A 7803-nucleotide genomic window follows, 5' to 3' on the forward strand; every position below is an offset into this window, starting at 1 on the left:
CCTTCTTACCTGGCTTCCATTGCTTGGCATCGCTCCTCCAAACGGTTAACCTTCTATGGTTAGTCTAATTTCCCTGGTTACTCTTGCTTCCAGGGACTAACTGTGCATCCTTGGCCATGTCTCCTTTCCTGTGGGCACCATGAGTTGACGCACCGATCAAATGAATTCAGCTGGCAGGGTGGGACAAAACCTTTGCCAGTCCACGGGCGAAAGTCTGCCTACAAGAGCACACAGCCCTGATCATCTCAGGAATCTTTACTTCTCACCCTTTGCTGGAACAACAGTTACCTTCCACCCGGGACGTTCCCTTGCTGCTCGCATGTTTGATGCTGCTCTCAGCTCCGACGCTCCCTCGGACGGATGTTACTCAGAATTCCCCCTCGTTCAGTGGCATGATGGGAATTGAAACCCAGACCTTGTGCCAGACAGCACTTCTCCATGTACAGGGGGCCTGTTTGCTATCCCACGTGCTTGTTTACATGGCTTCCTACCTCCCTGAAGGGTTGGGGTGTGTACGTGTCTGTGCATCACGCCTGGATACAGTCTCTGTATACCCCCCTTGCGTCTTGGCAGCGTTTCTCTTGTGAGAATGACAGAGACTTGGAAGAGAAGAACAGGGACGGAGGAAATAAAGGGACAGGCGGAGAGATGGAATCTTGCTGCAATAGACTTGACTGGCATCAGTTGCTTCCTGATCTGAATAGAAAGGGGGAGACATTGGACTAGACCGATAGTCACTATCTCTGTGGCTAAGATCCTGGGGGCAGCATCCGCGGCTCCCCTTCTGGGCTGGGCGTGCTGGCATCAAAAAGCACCGCTGCTGTCTCTAGCTAAACACCTCCCTCGCCAGCAGGCAGTGCCAAGAAAGCAGCTGGCATGCCCAAGCCAGCTTCTGAGACCGGCCCAGACTGCAAAGGCAGAATCAAGTCTCTCCCCCCGGCCCCCCTTGCCGTAACATAGGGCTCACACGGAGGCCGCTTGCCTGCATTGCAGATTCCCGGGAGCCAAGGAAATGGGCTCCTGGGGCAGTTCTGGGTTTATCTGCCTTGCAGGTGTCATAGAGCCATAGACTATCAGGGTTGGAAGGGACCTCAGGAGGTCATCTAGTCCAACCCCCAGCTCAAAGCAGGACCAATCCCCAATTTTTGCCCCAGATCCCTAAATGGCCCCCTCAAGGATTGAACTCTCAACCCTGGGTTTAGCAGGCCAATGCTCAAACCACTGAGCTATCCCTTCCCCAAAAACTGCAACTCCGCCAGCTTGCCAAGCAGGGTTTTTTTTTTTAATGACTGGGATAAAGTCAAATCGGACCAGTGGAGATATCGGTGCCCCATGGATATGGGAAGTATCGCCTCTGAAATTCCAATGGGGCTTGGATTTTTCCTCCTGTATACCAGATCTTCTGGGAATATTTTTCTTGCCAGATCCGTGCACCATGAGCTACTGGAATTAGACACTCCAGGGCCTATTAATTAGCTAGAGCAGCTGCATCGTTATATTTGGGGCTCAAAGAGCCTCCCCCATGCTCTTACTCCCAAGAATGCGGCTGCCTTGCTTCCGACAGCAAAGCAAACCAGCTTGCATTTCCCTTTCGCCATTGGTAGCCAGGGTGCAAGATTGTTAGCCCTATAAAACAACGCTCTTGCACTGAGCCACCGAGCAGAGAACGCGTGCGCATGGCCTCTTATAACGTACCTGACCTTAACCCTGAGCTGCCACCGCCTAGGGCTGAGAAGGTCAAGCACTCTTTAAAGGTGGCTTTAAAACTGGGCAACAAACGGGCAGGTGAAATTCAATGTTGATAAATGCAAAGGAATGCACATTGGAGAACATAATCCCAACCCTACATATACAATGATGGGGTCTAAATTAGCTGTTACCACTCAAGAAAGAGATCTTGGAGTCATTGTGGATCGTTCTCTGAAAACATCCACTCACTGTGCAGCGGCCGTCAAAGAAGCGAACAGAATGTTGGGCATCATTAAGAAAGGGACAGACAATAAGACAGAAAATATCGTGTTGCCTCTATATAAATCTGTGGTACACCCGCATCTTGAATACTGTGTGCAGATGTAGTTGCCCCATCTCAAAAAAGATATACTGGAATTGGAAACGGTTCAGAAAAGGGCAACAAAAATGATTAGGGGTATGGAACAGCTTCCGTATGAGGAGAGATTAATAAGACTGGGACTTTTCAGCTTGGAAAAGAGACAACTAAGGGGGGAAATGATAGAGACTATAAAATCATAACTGGTGTGGAGAAAGTAAATAAGGAAGTGTTATTTACTCCTTCTCATAACACAAGAACTAAGGGTCACTACATGAAATTAATAGGCAGCAGGTTTAAAACAAAAGGAAGTATTTTTTCACACAGCACTCAGCCAGCCTGTGGAACTCCTTGCCAGAGGATGTTGTGAAGGCCAAGACCATAACAGGGTTCAAAAAAGAACTAGATAAGTTCCTGGAGGATAGGTCATCAATGGCTATTAGCCAGGATGGGCAGGGATGCAAAACCATGCTCTGAAGCGTCCTGAGCCTCTGGTTGCCAGAAGCTGGGAATGGGCGACAGGGGGTGGATCACTGGATAATTCCCTGTTCTGTTCATTCCCTCTGGGGCACCTGGCGTTGGCCATTGTTGGAAGCCAGGAGACTGGGCTGGATGGGCCGTTGGTCTGACCCAGAATGGCCGTTCTTATGTTCAAGTGCAGCTGCTGTTTTGTTCTGTGCCCACAGCACTAGTGTCAGCCACACCTGGAGGCCACCAAAGCATGGTCAGATGGTCGCCACCAACCTTGAGTCAAGCATGGAAGTGGGCTCCACTGGCCATTTCTGAGTCCATGTGTAAGCCATACTGTGGGTGCTTTTCAATCACAGAATTGTGGGTGCCAACTCTTCAGTTACCACGATGATCCTTCCATCAGAGCCCCAAGACTCCGTTGTGAGGAGCACAAACCAGGAGCTTTGTTGATCCTGTCTGCATTGCCGAAGAATCCACCCAGCCCCAGCTAAACTCCCAAAACCTGGGCTGGGTTCTGAGGGGTGGGGCGCAGTCTCCCCAAAGCTTTAGTGCTGGAGGGTGGTGGGATCTGCCCCAGGTCCATGACACCAATATTATCCTTTTAGGTTCACCACGTTCCCCCCCGTTTTCTTCCTTTAAAACATCAACTCCTCCCCTCGCACCCCCGTGGATCTTAGGCTGGTGATTTGGGGTACCAGAAGCACCTCCAAAGGGCCTGGCTTTCAGAAAGTGCTGAGTACCCACCCTCTGGAAACCAGCCCCATTTAAAGGTGTCAGGGTGCAGCCCACAAAGTGCTAGTCACATTTGCAAAAGACGTGGCCTTTGTTTCTTTTCGCTCCTGTCCCATTTAGCAGCAGGATTCGGGCTGGAAGGGACCTCGAGAAACACCAAATGTTGTAGGACTTGGAAAAACAGAGAGTTGGTAACACTGCACACACAGGAGCAGTTGCACTGAACTCAGTGATGCTGACAGGGCTGCTCCTAGATTTAAATCTCATTATGTACCTATAAGCACCTATGTATCTAAGCGTGTATCTATAGGCATCTGTGCCTCTAAGCATGGGTTGATAGGTACCTATACATCTAAGCGTGTTTCTATAGGCACCTATACATCCAAACATGGGGCTAACTGGGGCCTGTTATGTCTAAACTTAGGGTCTTGGTCTTGTGAGTAGAACCAAGTGGGTGGCCTAGTGGGCAGGGTACCAGACTGGGAACTCCCAGCCCTTGGTTCGTCTCCTAGCTCAGCCGCAGACTCCTCAGGTAAGTCTTTCTGCCGGCCTTGTGCCTCAATTCCCTACCTGTAAAACGGGGATGCTGCTCCCCTCGCTGTTTGAGGATTGAATCCTTTAACGACTAAGCTGCTCCAATGCAGGGTTGCCAAGGGCCTAATAAACAGACACCCCCTCCGCCCCCGGGCCATCGCTGACTTCACGCTCTGTAGCATACTGGATCGCGGCCTCCATCCTCTCTTGGCAGCATTTTTCATTATGACTTGTTCTCCATTCCTCTTTCCCCCTCCAGAGCTGGGGCACGGCTCGTGCTAACCACCAGCCCCCTCTCTGGATAGCAAAACTCAACTCACCATCCCCAGGCCTGTGGTCCAGGCCATCCGGGCCCCGGGTACGACCCTCTCCCCCCATGAACCGGCGGCGTGTGTGCGTGTGTGGTTTATTAGCGTTATTTCAACATTGTGATGCAGAGAGAGTCAGTGTAACAGCTGCTCCTTGCTCGCCGTGTTTATTGTTACCTAGAGACAGCCCACTGGCTTTTTCCCAGCTTCCCCCCACAGCTCCGCTCTCCCCACTCTCTGATGTGAAATTTATAGCTTACCCATCCTGTCCCTTTAACCCTCTCCCGTCCGGATGGCTGGCGGGAAAGCAAGGAATCCCGGTGGAGTTAAGAGAAACTGAGGCAACCGGCCCACAAGGTGAAAACTTGATGGCATGAATGAACCTTGGCAGGAGAGAGAACCCAGCTCGGAGGTTGTCTGGTTAACAGTGGGTGGGAGCCCCTCATATGAATGCAATTGATCTGGCTCTAGAGAGAGATTGCAGACACGGCTAGCAGAGCAAGGCTGAGAGGAGACGGTGCTGATGCTTGAGCTTGGGTTACTCTAAATTGTGTGTGCGTGCGTGTGTGCACAGGTAGATTGCTAGGCCATTCTGAACATCTCGTCTGATCTCCTGCCTAGCACAGGCCGGAGAATCTCCCCCAGTTCCTGCATGAAGCCCACTCGTTCGTGGTTGATGTACGTATAGTTCATACGTTCGTGGTTGATGTACGTACCACACCTGCTCGTCTTTACTCCATAGGTAGGATGGATTCTGAATTCCTCCAGACTCTCTCTGTTTATCCAACACGAGGTGCTCAGGGTCTTAGTGCAAAATAAACCTCCCTTTGAAGGAACGACTGCAGGATCGGGCCCTACATGTGCATGTGTGTGGGTGGCTTGCTAATGTACAGCTATAGAATGAGACAGGTGGTCTAGTGGTTAGAGGCGTTATCTAGGAACCAAGACTCCTGGGTTCTGTTTCCGTGCCTGGTAAGAAAGTGCAGTTTAACAGCTCCCAGCCCCACCGTACTCTGTCCAGTAGGTGACACTCCCCTCCCAGAACTGGGAATAGAATGCAAGAATCTTGGCTCACCATTTCCTGTTCTAACTGAGATTGCTGGGACCGATTCCTGGTTCTCGCCCCCCGTGACTCAGTTTCCCCATCTATACAATGGGGGGATAACTCCGACCTACCTTGAATAACTAATGCATGTACCTTAAGATTCTCCAGTCAAAGACGCCAAAGCATTCAGAGTATTATGATCATTTATTATTCCAGGCCTACTGGGAATGTGCTGGAAAACATTGTGACCATTCAGATTTTGGCAAACCTTACAGGACGTCACTGAATATTTATTGCCAGATGGTTCCATTTCATTGGGTTTTTTTAAATCTTCAAAATGGTACATCCGCTCTTGAGTCCATCAGGCCACTGCTTTCCATTGCTTGCAATTTGCAAAAGCTGGATTGATTGGCCACCAATGGCAGCCCTTCCAGTTGCGCATGTGCCACCCGCCAATCCGATCGCAGGGGACCAAAGTATGTCAGTAGCAGGCTCAGATCAGGTGGCTAGAAAGTTAGGGGCGTGGCTGCAGGATGCAATGTGCTTTTCCCTTGATCTGATTGGTCAGAAGGAGCGGCTCACAAATAGATATGAGAATCTACTGGCTTCTGATTGGCTAAGAGAGAGTTCGCCCCCAAGCTCGGAAAGAGTTTCCTTGTACTGATTCTTCGCTGATGCAGCAAATACCACGGTGATGGGTGACCTGATAAAAGCTTACATAGTCAGGTGTGTGTGTATGCACCTATGACTACGCAGAGAACACAGTAATGGATGACATCATAAAAATCTAGATCGGTTTTGTGTGTGTGTGGGGGGCAGCACCCTGTGTTTGTGCGCATAATATATAATATAATTATTAAGTGTGTTTATTCTGTTTGCTTTTCACATCAGCCGCTCTGATCTCGTTCCCCTGGGAGACTCCGTGGACGACAGGAGAACTGGTAGAGAGATGACGTCGTGAATACCAAGGAAGCAAAGGCTGTGTGAGAAGGGAAGTGATGTTTATTCAGACTTTTTTGGGAAAACCCTGGGGAGAAAAAGCTCTTCGGGAAGGATTCCTTGCCCCTTCGACAAAGGGTTGAAAAAGCCCCAGGCCCCGATCCCAGTGTCCTGCAAGCAGCTCTTCTGCAAAACCAGGGAAGATCAGAGGTGACATCCCTGAGATTTCTAGGGAGGAAGGAGCAGAGGAAAAAACACTTGTCAGGCTTTCCTTCTCCACCTCTTCGAACCACACAGGAAAAGGGCAGAAGCCCATTCATTTCCTCTTTGCAGGGCACCTTTAAAGTGCATCTTTCTGGAAAGAGACTATGTGAAATAGCCCAAGCTGGACACCCTCCCCGCACCAGGGCATCTTCTCTAGACATATTTGGTGTCCCAGCAGCAACTGTGTGCTCAGAGAACTGGTTGCTGCCCCTGCATTTGGGCCAGGAGGGTGTTTCCCCAGCTGGACGCAGAAAGTTCGAAGGGGGGGATGGGGCCTGCTGTGAATTCTGCATGGCAATATCAGTCGAGTGTCCCTGTGCCATGATGCCTGGGGCGCCAGCCGGGTGGCACTGCCATATGGGAGACATAGCAAGGTCTCGGAGTGCTGTGGAGGCTGAATGCTCAGCGCCTGGCAGTGGGGAGTATCATCCCCCAGTGCCCACTTTTGGCTGAGTTGGCACATTGAGCCTGCCCCGTCCCAGCCCACCTCAAACTGTGGAAGGAGAGCTCCATCTCCATGGCCCATTCGGTCCTTGAGTGCTCTGCTGAAACCAAGAGGTGCCAGTTGCGATCCTGGTGTCTTGTGACATCGACTCCCATCCCCGCGAGAAACTGAGCTGAGTCCCAGTGAACTCATTCACACAGACTATGATGTTGCCTTCCAGTTGACGTTACTAGCCACCTGGGTCAGATTGGAGCCTGTGACTGAGGAGGGTGGGGGAGGCTGGGAAAGGTTTAAGGATGGCTTGTTGAAATAAAATTATACGCGCAGGAGGGACTGCCGTGTGGTTAAAGGCAGCGGGTGGGGACTCGGGAGATCCTGGTTCTCATCCCTGTTCTGTGACAGGCTCCTTATGTGATCCTGAGCAACTCCCTTAATCTCTCTATCCCTGGTTCCTCATCTGTAAAATGGAGCCAATGGTCCTTCCCAACGCGATGAAGATTGTCAGCTGCTCAGGCAGGGCCTGTCTGTGCAGTGCCTGGCACCATGGGGCCCTGACCTCGGCCGGCTCCTCTCTGTAATGCCAGGATACTGGTAATAACAGGCCACCTGCTGTTTATCTCAAACTGAGAAATCCAGCCCAGAGCAGGCAGACGTGTAGGGCTGGAGATTCTCTCCCAGGACAGGGCGAAATCGCACTCGGGGAAACGTCGGCTAAAGAACGGGTCAAAACGTCCCGCTGGTTCCATCCGTCGAGAGTCTCCCATCGTGTGGGACGTTTCCGGTTGGCCTGGATCTGTGCGGCCCTGACAGAGGCAACCGACGAGGCAAAGCAGGGCCCCTCCTCTCCGGGTCCAGTCTCCTTTTCTCAACTCTGTGGGCAGAGCCTAGCTCCTGGGAAATGGAGACAGGTACAAGAAGTTCCAGCCGTCCGCGGAGACTTAAGATGATCAATTCCAGGACCCCAAATAGAACCTGCCTGACCCCTCCTGGCTTTCTCTCCCCAGCTGCATGAGGTACC

At 51.3% G+C, this 7803-nt stretch overlaps 1 protein-coding gene across 1 annotated transcript in view; it reads left to right on the forward strand.

Annotated features, from left to right (window-relative positions):
* CDK12 (cyclin dependent kinase 12) overlaps positions 1-7080 on the forward strand; it is a 72610-nt gene extending 65530 nt beyond the window's left edge. The window contains exon 15 of the transcript XR_014709797.1: positions 6029-7080. The gene's annotated coding sequence lies outside the window, so the exon portion shown is untranslated. The remainder of the gene's footprint in view (positions 1-6028) is intronic.
* The last annotated feature ends 723 nt before the right edge of the window (positions 7081-7803 follow it).

Source organism: Lepidochelys olivacea (assembly GCF_965140295.1).
Source record: "Lepidochelys olivacea isolate rLepOli2 genome assembly, chromosome: 27".
NCBI lineage: Eukaryota > Metazoa > Chordata > Testudines > Cheloniidae > Lepidochelys > Lepidochelys olivacea.